The sequence below is a fragment of the Aedes albopictus genome, chromosome 3, assembly GCF_035046485.1.
Source record: "Aedes albopictus strain Foshan chromosome 3, AalbF5, whole genome shotgun sequence".
In the NCBI taxonomy this organism is placed as follows: domain Eukaryota; kingdom Metazoa; phylum Arthropoda; class Insecta; order Diptera; family Culicidae; genus Aedes; species Aedes albopictus.
The window spans coordinates 58,544,186-58,556,693 of NC_085138.1; the positions used below are offsets into that span (position 1 = coordinate 58,544,186).

The 12,508-nt window shown below is 42.2% G+C and overlaps 1 protein-coding gene across 1 annotated transcript in view; it reads left to right on the top strand.

Annotated features, from left to right (window-relative positions):
• LOC109416235 (galactosylgalactosylxylosylprotein 3-beta-glucuronosyltransferase P) overlaps nt 1–12,508 on the top strand; it is a gene marked incomplete in the record, with an annotated part of 233,330 nt that overhangs the window by 218,665 nt on the left and 2,157 nt on the right.

Sequence of the window (12,508 nt, forward strand, 5' to 3'; positions counted from 1 at the left end):
CGGAACTCCATCCGGTCGGGCGTCGTTCTGGAGATCATCACCAACCAGCAGCGACGATCAACGAGCAGCTACCGATGCGCCACACTGTGAACGTAGGTAACGCCCCCACAGCCCATTGTACCATCATGCCACCGGTGAGTAACCACAACGTTTTTCCAAACCATTTACACAATATGCCAATAAATACTAGCCCCTCGTATTCGTACCACTCTTTCAATCAAAACTGCCCCCCATCGCCCATTTGTACGCCTATCGGTGGTCGCAGCCACTACAATGTGCCAGAAAGTCCACTGTCTATTCCCCCCCATGTTGCGTATAGTGAACAAAATCGTCCGTTTCCGAATTCGTTTGTTATGAATGCGCCGATGCCGAACAACGGACTTCAACCGATGGAACATGGTCCATCATCGCACCAGCTGGCTACCAGACAAGTAGTTTCGAAGGAGTTGCCTGTATTCACTGGAGATCCTGTGGATTGGCCACTCTTCTGCAGCAGCTATCAGCATTCCACTCAGGCGTGTGGTTATTCCCATTCGGAGAATCTGCTCCGTTTACAAAAAAGCCTCAAGGGTAGAGCCAGGGAAGCGGTCAGCAGCTTTCTACTTCACCCTTCCACAGTACCGCAAGTGATTTCTACGCTGCAAACGCTGTTCGGCAGGCCTGAACACATCATCCACAACATGATTTCCAAAGTCCGCGAAATTCCTGCTCCAAGGGCGGACCGGCTCGAAACGCTTGTGAATTTCGGTCTTGCAGTACAAAATCTTTGTGGACATCTCAAGGCTATCGGACTGGAGCAGCATTTGTCAAATCCCATGCTGTTACAAGAACTTGTCGACAAGCTACCGGCTAACGTCAAACTTAGTTGGGCCCTACACCAGGAGCAGATACCAGCGGTAAACCTCAGCGAGTTCGGTGAATACATGGGAAAAATTGTATCCGCCACTAGCAGTGTGACCTGTTTCAGTGCATTCCCGCAGAAGCCATCCAAGGAAGGACGAGTCAAGGAAAAGGCATATGTGAACGCACACTCATCATCGATCGAAGGCAACAGCGAAAACCGGTCCAGCGACTGGAGGGCTCCATCAAAATCAACGAGACCGTTGGACAAGCAGGTGTCTACCAACAAAGCGTGTCCAGCCTGTGGGGCTACAAATCATCAAGCTGCAGGATGCCCGTCCTTCAAAAGACTTTCTGTCGACGATCGGTGGAAAATAGTGAAGGAAAACCAGCTATGCCGTCGCTGTCTAATACCACACACGCGATGGCCCTGCAAGGGAGAAATATGCGGGATCGGCGGCTGCCAGAAGAAACATAATCGTCTGCTGCATTCCAACAACCCGCCGGCGGAAGGACTTCCAAACCCGACAAACGCAACGGTTACGGTTCACCGGTCGATCAGCACATCCACATTGTTCCGAGTTGTACCGGTAACCCTATATGGAAAGAATGGTCAGGTGAACACATTAGCGTTTCTAGATGACGGTTCGTCTATTACGATGATCGAGCGATCGTTGATTGATGAACTCGGCGAGGATGGGCCAGCGGAATCCTTGTGCATCCAATGGACAGGAGGCGTAACAAAGCAGATTACGGATACAAACCGAGTTCAACTCCAAATATCAGCAGTGGGTAGCAGCCAACGGTACAAGCTTAACGAAGTGTACACTGTGGATAACCTGGGGCTACCAGAGCAGTCGTTGGATTTCAGCGAGATGTCGATGCGGTTCAAACACTTGGGTGGCTTGCCTGTAACGAGTTTTGGCGCTGCCGTGCCAGGCGTGCTGATAGGTTTATCAAACACACACTTGTTGGCTACGCTGAAACTGCGGGAAGGACGATCTCTGGAGCCCATAGCGACGAAAACCCGAATCGGTTGGTCTATCTACGGATGTCAGCGCGATAAAGTAAACGTTATGCATCACCGCCTGTTGCACATCTGTGCTAAGCCAACGAATGAGGATTTGCATGATTACGTCCAGAGTTTCTTTACCGTAGAAAGTCTTGGTGTAGCGTTGGTACCCCAAGTCGAAGGAGCTGATGAGCAGCGAGCCCGCAGAATTCTGGAAGAAACCACGAAGCGAACGAGTAGCGGCAGATTCCAGACAGGACTTCTATGGAAACACGATGAATTGGAGTTTCCGGACAGTCGCCCGTTAGCAGAAAAACGATTGAGGTGTTTGGAGAGACGGCTGTTGAAGGACCCTGAACTCTACACGAACGTCCGCCAACAAATGTCGGACTACCAGGAGAAGGGCTATGCCCACAAGGCAACCGTTGAAGAGCTACGTAGTCTAGATCCACGTCGGACATGGTATCTTCCCCTTGGCGTAGTCCTTAATCCCAGGAAACCTGGTAAGGTGCGGGTGATCTGGGACGCCGCCGCAAAGGTTCAAGGCATTTCATTGAACTCCATGTTGTTAAAAGGTCCGGACCAAATGACTTCGCTTCTTTCCGTGCTTTTTCAATACCGTGAACGAGAGGTGGCCATTTCTGGAGACATTAAAGAAATGTTTCACCAGCTCTTGATTCGAGAAGAAGATCGATGCGCGCTACTGTTTCTGTGGAGAGATTCCCCGGAGATGCCAGTCGAGGTCATGGTAATGAATGTTGCAGTCTTCGGTGCGTCATGTTCTCCGGCACAATCTCTTTTTGTAATGAATTTGAATGCAACGGAACACGAAGCAGGATATCCAAGGGCAGCAGCAGCAATCAAACACCGGCACTATGTGGACGACTATCTGGACAGCGTTGATACCGAAGAGGAGGCTGTTGATTTAGCTTTGGAAGTAGCGGAAGTCCACTCGAAAGCCGGATTCAACATCAGAAACTGGCTGTCAAACAAGAAAGCAGTGCTCGACCAGATAGGTGAAGTGAACCCCGGATCCGTTAAGTGTTTCGCTACAGACAAGGAAACGGGTGCAGAAAGACTACTTGGGATGATTTGGAAGCCAGACGAAGACGTTTTTTCGTTTTCATTGAGCTTCCGCGAAGATTTGCAACAGCTAGTGGCAGGAGATGTAATTCCGACCAAAAGGGACATGCTTAAAGTTACGATGAGCATCTATGATCCTCTGGGTATCGTGGCAGCCTTCGTTATCCATGGGAAGGTACTTGTCCAGGACGTCTGGAGGACAAAAATCGATTGGGACGAGAAGGTTCCCTGGGATATTTTCTTACGCTGGAAACAGTGGCTTGCTGTACTCCGAATGATGAATACAGTTAAAGTTCCTCGCTGTTATTTCCCAGGATACAGCACCGATTGCTACAACTCTCTAGACTTGCACGTCTTCGTTGACGCTAGCGAGGAAGCCTACGCAGCAGTAGCGTATTTTCGCGTCATCGACAATGGTTGTGTTCGGTGCTCCTTGGTATCATCGAAGACAAAAGTAGCTCCACTGCAACCTCTTTCCATCCCACGCCTGGAATTGTCCGCAGCAGTAATTGGCGCACGTTTACGGAAGACGATTGAAGAGAAACATTCTCTTAAAGTACGTCGCACAGTTTTCTGGAGCGATTCGTCAACGGTCATCGCATGGATTAGGTCCGATGCGCGTCGCTATCGACAGTTCGTGGCATTTCGGGTCAACGAAATACTCAGTCTATCGTCGGTTCAAGAGTGGCGCTGGGTGCCCACAAAACTGAACGTGGCCGATGAAGCCACAAAGTGGGGTAAAGGCCCTTCCTTTGATCCGAACAGCCGATGGTATCACGGGCCGGATTTCCTATACGACAACGAACTGGAATGGCCGAAAGACTGTCGATCCGATACCAACACTACAGTGGAAGAACTTCGGCCAGCCTATGTCTGCAAGCATCTTGTCATCGAACCAGTGGTGATGTTAGACCGTTTCTCTCGCTGGGAGCGACTACTGCGAAGTATGGCGTACGTTGTGCGATTCATCGACAACAGTATCTTGAAGCACAGAAAGCAACCTTTACATCTAGGTGCGCTGACTAGGGATGAACTCCAGAAGGCGGAAAGGTGCTTGTGGAGAATTGCACAGGGCGACGGGTTTCCGGATGAAGTAGCGGTGTTCAAACACAACCTTCAGTCATCTCAACGGCGGAATCTAGAACGAGACAGCCCACTAATCAAACTCACGCCAGCGATAGACGACTTCAACGTGCTGCGAGTGGACGGCCGCATTCAGGAAGCTGACTTCGTTGATTATGACGCCAGAAATCCAATCATCCTGCCAAGAGGACATCGTGTGACTGATCTGCTTTTGGACTGGTACCACCGAAAGTACCAGCACGCAAACGACGAAACGGTGGTGAACGAGGTCAGGCAGCGTTTCTACATACCAAGGCTGAGAGTACAGGTCCGTCTGACGAGAAAACAGTGTGGATGGTGTAGAGTGTATAAAGCAGTCCCAACCGTACCAAGAATGGGACCGCTGCCGAAAGCTAGGCTGATGCCATTCTGTAGGCCATTCACCATGGTTGGAATTGACTATTTCGGACCTTATACCATACGATCACCGACAGGAAGAAGTACGATAAAGCGGTGGGTTGTGTTATTCACCTGCTTAACCGTCAGAGCAGTGCACGTAGAGATTGCAGCCAACCTATCGACGGACTCCTGCAAGAAAGCAATTCGTCGGTTCATCGGGCGCAGAGGTGCCCCACGTGAGATCTATACGGACAACGGTACCAATTTTGTTGGTGCGAGCAGAGAGTTGGCAGCGGAAATACGGATGATCAACGAGGAGATTGGCAGCACTTTCACTGACACACAAACACAATGGCTGTTCAACCCACCGTCAGCGCCGCACATGGGGGGATGCTGGGAGAGGATGGTGCGGTCAGTCAAAACCGCCTTAGGAGCCATTCCTACCGTGCGCATCCTGGACGAGGAATCGTTTGGCACCGTGCTCGTCGAAGCGGAGTCTATGGTCAACTCTAGACCTCTGACCTTCATTCCAATAGAAACAGCTGCGCACGAATCCTTGACGCCAAACCACTTCCTTCTTCTGAGCTCTACAGGAGTGCGACAACCAGTCAAGAGGTCTGTGGACGAAAAAGCTGCAATCCGCAATAGCTGGAACTTGATTCAGAACACCCTGGATGGATTCTGGCGGCGATGGGTTGAGGAATATCTTCCGACCATTACGAGAAGAACTAAATGGTTCGATGATGTCAAGCCTATACAAGAGGGTGCGCTAGTAGTTGTGGTTGATGGGAGTATTAGGAACCGGTGGCAAAGAGGGCGAGTGGTACGAACATATCCAGGTAGAGATGGTACTGTACGAAGGGCAGATGTTCAGACCTCCAGCGGAATCCTTCGACGTCCAGTCGTAAAATTGGCCGTGCTTGACGTGGATGCAGAATGTGACACCGAAGCAATTGCTCTGGTGACACGAGGGGCGGAATGTTAGGAATAAATAACCCTCAACCGTTTGTCCATCGTTAGAATTACAAACAGCTTCACTGTACTTGAACTTGAATACCAATACCCGCACAACGTGCAATATAGTTATACCATTGTTTTGCACTATCCATTCGTCAACAGTAATTGCAATCGCGCACATGCTAGACAGTGTAAAGATAAATTCTACTTCTATATTAAACGTAAGGATCTTTTTCTCTTTATACCTAAAATATCAATACTTAAACTAAATTTGTTCTTAAAATTAGGTATTACTATTCTATTGTATCGGAGATATATTTGTTGCTGAATGTTATGTTATGCGGAGACTAAATGTAAGTTATTAAGTGCTACTTATCGACATGCCAATTAACCGAAATATAATTCACAGCTTCGAGCTAACTTTCGAGTCAAAAATCGGGTTTGCTTCGGAGAATCCGAATCTTCTGCAACACCTGGTTTATTCTAGTTTATTCCGAATATTTACCATAATGTTACCTGGAAATTTATCTACTGTTTTATTTTTATAACTAGTTTAGCTTTTTTAATGAGTAAAGCAAAATCAAAATATTTTCAAAATTACAGTGATTTTTGTATCAAAAAAATCCTAAATATTCTCACTGCGGAATGTCTTGAGGTTACTTTCGAAGATTTTCTTCGTATTCATTGAAATTTTTCTTTTATAAGAAATTCAGGAAATTATTTTGGAATTAATTCAGAAATTAGTGAAAGGAGTCCTCTTGATATTTCCCCAAGGATTGGCTTAGACAATTGTCCACAGTTTCCTTAAGAAATGTCGATAGATATTCATTCAGGGATAAATTTGTAAATTTTCTTCTAGGATACCTTGAAATTCATCTACAAATTCCTTCGAAAATTCTTCTATTTTACATTTTTTGCCCAGGAGTCCTTCAGGAAAATCTTCAATGAATTTCTTCAGAAATTTTCCAGTGTTTTCTCCAGAAATTCTTATAGAGATTCCTGCAAAAATGTCTATAAGGATTACGTAGAAACTCTTCAATAAATTTCACCAGTAATTCCACCATGGATTGCTATAGAAAAATTAGCAGAGATTCCTTCAGAAATCCTCACAGGGATTTTTCTTCACGGAAATGCCTCTAAGAATTCCTTTCAAAAACATAAACATTCTTCCAGGTATTTTATGAATTATTCCAGGAATTCCTGCAATAATTCCTCCATGAATTCCATTTGAAATTTTTGCTGAAATGTCTCCCGGATTTTAATGTGCACTCGATATTCCTGCAGGAATTCCTCCAGAGATTCCAACAGAAACTCATGTAGAAATTTCTACAGGAACTCCTCCTGCTATTTATCGAGGGTTACAGACTTGGTAAAAATGGATCCCTGAAAACCCCTTACACTCATCTGTTTCCGAAAACAAAAATCAGTTGAAAAAAAAAATCCAGAAAAAAAAATACTGTAAGATTCTTGAACAAATTTATGCATCATTTCTGTTAGAAATCTGAAATGACATTTCTAATTATTGTGCTGGGCTTAGTGTGATTCTTGAAATGAAAAATGTGTTCGTACGTCTATTCGTATAAGAGAAATATTTTTTTGGAATTTTTTTGAGCAACTCTCATTGAAATTTCTAAAGAAAAACATGAATGAAAATCTTTATAATAAAATATAAAAAAAAATCGGGGGGTTTTATCGAAATCCCTATAAACCAATTTTTAAATAAATTCCGGAAAAATAAATAATAACTACAAACTTTTGCAAATTAACAATGTCCATGGGACCACGCTACGGCTCTGATAATCGGACAGCGATTCACCTTTTGATTTATATGTGTGCCTCTGTCCGATTAGTTTTGCACATTTCATTCTTCGATGAATTCGTTAGACAAATTCCTCAAAGGGTCCCTTATGTGATTCACAATGAAAATCCCCCTGGGGGAATTCTCGATGATTTTTTTAGATAAAGCCTTCAAGGAAGCTTTGAAGGAATTCTGTAAAGAATCTCTCGATAAAGTCCCCATACCATCCCAAAGGAATTTCTATAAGAAAGAAACCTCAAGGAAATCTCTTAATGGATTCCTCAGCAAATCCCTAAAGAAATTCTAGTTTGAAAACATGGATGGACCTCTATGGGATCTCTGGATGAATGTCTGAAGAAATGTCTAGAAGCATTATTCGATAAATTACTCAAGAAATTCTCCAAGGATCCATCGATGGAATTCCTGGGTGAATTATACAAAGACTTCTTCAAATAATCATTTAAAAAAATCCACAGGGATTGAAGGATTTTCCAAAAGAAATTTATTTTAAGATTTCTCAATGAATACCTGTAGTAATGCTGGTGGAAATATCTGAAAAAATTCTAATGCAATATTCCTAAAAAAATATCTGAAAGAATTTTCATAGAGATTTTTTTCAAGAAATCTCTGCAAAAGTTTCTTCGAAGAATGCCCAAATATTTTCCGTGTAGATTCCGCAAAAATGATGTTTTGGATAAAATTCTCTGAAGTAGGTATCTGATGAGAAATTTCGATGGATGAATCTCTGGAGCATTTTCCTATAATATCTGAAGCGACGTTTGTTTAAATGTTTACATGTCTGATATGTTTTATATTTTTGCTCGATGAATATTGGTGGGTTCCAATAGTGAAAAAATATTGTAATTATATGGATTAACAGCTGAGATATGAGCATTTCAAGTAGTGTAACGCTGTTTCCAAGGCCTTTGCATAGCCCTTTTTATATTTTTTCTCGCTACGACTATGTATGCCAATACTTTTAAATGATGCTCCAAGGTTTTCAACAATATAAAAAAATACATTTGAATATTGACCAACGCACGAATCGCTAAACGCGACCTTTTTCAATTCAAATGAAATTTTGCTCATCTATAAGCTTCTATTTGAAACTGTTTTTCATATTATTTGTTTTGCAACTTTTTAGAAAGGTGCGAGAAAAAAAAATCTTCTTCAAAAAATTATAAAACAATTCTATAATTGAGGGATTGAAAAAATGTCTTCAAAGATAAGTAAAAATAAAATTGTGTTAAGTACTGTTCCTTTGAATTCCACTAAGAATTATTACAAGTTTTATTTTTCGCCACATGTCCCATTTTAATCTGCAAGCATCTCCTCAATTTTATTGCACATTTATAGCGCTCTGGTGTCTTAAGGCCTAATGAGATTTCACCAGTTTCGCTTATGTGGCCTACTTTCAGGTTATTTCGTGCGAAAATCAAGGGAATCGTTCCCTAGCAGGGACATCCGAATATAGACGTCTCGCATTAAAATGAGATTCAGAATGCCCCCTTAGGATTAAAAATTCCTAGACAAAACTCAAGCTATGAAAGCAACTAATTCTGCGAAAAAAAGGCAACCAGCCAGACAAAAAAAATGTGCAGGATAGTCAAATGGACCAATAACATTAATGAAACCTCGTCATCCTGCGATTGGTAATTGTTATCCAATATGATAGCAGGGCAAGATATATGTTCTGTGTTGTGTTTTTCCATTTGTGATGTCCTATTTTATTACGCATGTGTAGTGTTCTACTAAAATATGTTTAATGTACATTTGTAGGGGGCTGTCCATAAACCACGTGGTCATGAGGGGGGGGGGGGGGGGTTTCGTCCAATGACCATTTTGTATGGACAAATAAAAATTTTTGTATGGACTAATGACCACGCGGGGGGGGGGGGGTGGTTGAAAAGTGCCAAAAAAATGACCACGTGGTTTATGGACAGCCCCTAGTGCTTCATTATTTATTCGTAATAGAATGTGCATCCTTTGACAGATACGTATTTCGTTTATTTAAACTAACGTACACCGGGGCAAGTTGAAACGGGTGGGGCAAGATGAAACACGAAGTTTTAAAATATTTTTCAATACAATTTGGAAATTTAGCCTTCGCTAAAAGATGGTTTGAATCAAAAACTATGTGTTATGTTATGGCGATTGAACTGTTTATCATCATTAGAAAACATCATGTTAACCCGCTGTTTCATCTTGCCCCACCCGTTTCAACTTGCCCCAGTGTACCTTATTGCTTGTTCTTTACTTCTAAACGATATGTTGACAAAACTGTTAGAGGATCACTTGACAAAACCTTTAGCAAAATACTGGGGCAACATAGGGCGGAATTAAAAGGTACGAAACTGATTACACTCATTCTAAAAGACTTTTTTTGAAAGAAGTCTCCCAAATCTGGCGTTTGATTTGAATAGGTCGAATCTACATAAGAATTCCAGTAAAGTTAGGACCTATTCAATTCGAACGCCAGAATTGTTTGATGTACAATCATAGTACAATTATTAGTCAATCGGTTCACCATGTTAATTAAATGGAAATGACTCATAATTGTTGGTGACCCATGATTATACTATCGCTGTACTAATGGAAAAATTTGTGGAAGCTTCTGGAAGTATGCAATCTGGAACAAATCTCTAAAAGAATTGGTGAAACATCCAATCTTTTCACAAAAAAAACGGGGTTTCAATTGGATTTTTACAAAAACAGTAGTATTTTTTCGGGAATTTCGGATTCAAAATTTGAAAGATTTGTAAGGATATTCTGCAGTAATTCCTAGAAAAAGGGGACATAGGGGAATTTCCCGGTATTCGTCAAGGATATCCAGAGTATATTATTAAAAAAATCTTATAAACACATCTGTAGAACTATTGAAAGAAATCTGGTAAAACTTCAAGTAAAGCTCGCAGAATGAAATCGAAGCAATGTATGACATCTTATTAACAAAATAATAAACTGTTTTTTATATTTTTGGAGGAATTTTAGATAGATGTATTCTTGTAGAAATCAAAGATGTTTGTACAAATTTCTGGCGGAGTTCTTTGAGATAGATAAGGGGACGGAGACATTGATTTAAGGTCAAGTCTCTTAGCCGTCCAAAAAGACTACGCAAAAAAGTCAAGTTTCTGTCAAGTGCCGCCATCAACTTTACGCTCAGCGTAATTTGTCTGCTGCTTTGCAGAAAAAAATTTCCAGCAAATTTTTTGAATCCTTTATTTAATTTTTATTTACGTGTATGTTAACGTTTGCTAATTCTCCACTTTTTTTTTAAATCCGATTAGAGTCTACTATAGACTTGCAACATATAGGAGAGGTTTAAGGAGAGTGATTGGCTAGGAAATTTCATAAGGGGCTGTCCATAAACTACGTAGACTCTTAGGGGGGGACGGAGGGGGTCTGGCAAAAGTCTACGCTCCATACAAATTTCGATAATTTTGTATGAACAAAAGTCTACGAGGGGGGAGGGGGGGTCTAAGATGGCCGAAAAAAAGTCTACGTAGTTTATGGACAGCACCTAATGATGTCATGCGTGGTTTGAGAGGATCTTAATGGGGTGTGAGGGGGCCTGCAGGAAAGTTTTAACTCCTCGGAAAGGTGCTTCAAGGCGTCCCGGAGTTTTCAGGGAGCTCCAGGAGGTTTCAGGAGAACATTCTAGAATTTTTCAGAAAAAGATTAAGGTGTTTCAGTCGGCTACAGAGGGTTTCGGGGGATTTCAAGGGAAGAGTTTAAGAGGGATTCAGGAGAGTTTAAGATAAATGTGCAGCAGTCTGAGGAGGGATTCCGGTTACAAGGAATTTTAGTTGGGAACAGATCGCTGATGCACGAGGAGGTTTAAGAGAAGTTTCAATTCGTTTAAGTGGATTTTAGGAGACCTTTAAGGGTTTCAAGGGGCATCAAGGAATTATTATTTATTTATCTTTATTAAAGAGATTTTCAGCCAGCGGCTGGTTCATCTCTGGGCATCAAGGAAATTCCTGTGGATTTCAGGGGGCATCAAGGGGGTTTGATACAAATTTATGCGAGTATCAATGAGGTTTCCGGGCATTTGAGGAAGTTTTTTGGGGCTTGAGGTACCGTCTTACCCCGCTGGTTGGATACGTTTTAATAAGACACTTTATAATTCGTACCCCGCTTATTCGTCATATGTCGAATTAAAAAGTATTCAAATGTAACACTGTACACTTTGCGATGTACACTGTAAATTCAAAACAGTTTGATATTGCGCTTATACTCGCACCCGCAGCAGCTACTCTTGCAGCCGCTAATTTCTGGAGAAAAACCGGAATGAACTGAGGAAGGCAACAATCGTAGAAAGAACGAGCTGTTCATTCGCACCATCGCAACATCTATTGAATTTATGTTTCATAAGAAAGCTGGAATTCAAAACAAAAATAATAATAGAGTTGCCTAATTTTAATGAGCAAGGTGGTGGGGTGACCAGTTTGTCTAATTAAAAGTTTACCCCGGTTATTCGACAACAGTCGGTTACGAATTAGCGGGGTAATACGGTAGCTTCAGAGTGGCTCCTAGGAATTCCAGGAAGCTTCCGGAGGGGTTCAGAGGGGGTTCAAAGATTCCATAGCATCTCACGTGGTTTAAGAGAGATTTCAAAGGGTGTCAGTGTATTTCAGGAGAGTTTGAAATATAGTTTTACAATTTTTTGTAAAACTTTCTGTATTAACGAGATTTTTAGCCCAAGGCTAGTTCATCTCGGGACCCACGCTTTACTTACCTTCCGAAGGAAGAACTTACATTTTGTGAGTTTTTCGGGAGTGGGATTCGATCCCAGGTCCTCGGCGTAATAGTCAGTGTTCTAACCATCACACCAGGTCCGCTCCACAGTTTTATAAATATGTCAGGTAGTTAAAGGCGTGTCTAGACACTTTAGTGAGTTTTTTGGGGTTTCAGGAGGATTTTTATGATTTTGAGGGGATTTCAAAGCATTTCAAGTGAGTTGAGGGTTTCAATGAAATCCCAAGTTGAATCTCCTTTCAGTGAGTTTCATGGTACACTGTGGTGCATAATTGAAAGGACAAACGTCGATTTTCATACAAAATAGCCAAGTTTGGGATGCTGTAACTTTGGTTTGTGTTGATGGATTGAACTCAATTTTTGGCACGGAACTACCCATATGCTGAATTTTACTTGCCACGTCCAAACCTGTGAACGAAAACTTTTTGTACTTCGTATACGTAAAATTCAACATATTGGTAGCTCCGTGTCAAAAATTGAGCTCAATCAATGAACGCAAACCATAGTTGTAGCTTCACAAACTTGGCCATTTTGTATGAAAATCGGCGTTTGTCCGATCAATTATGCACCACAGTGTATGTCAGGCTTTCTAGAGGTTT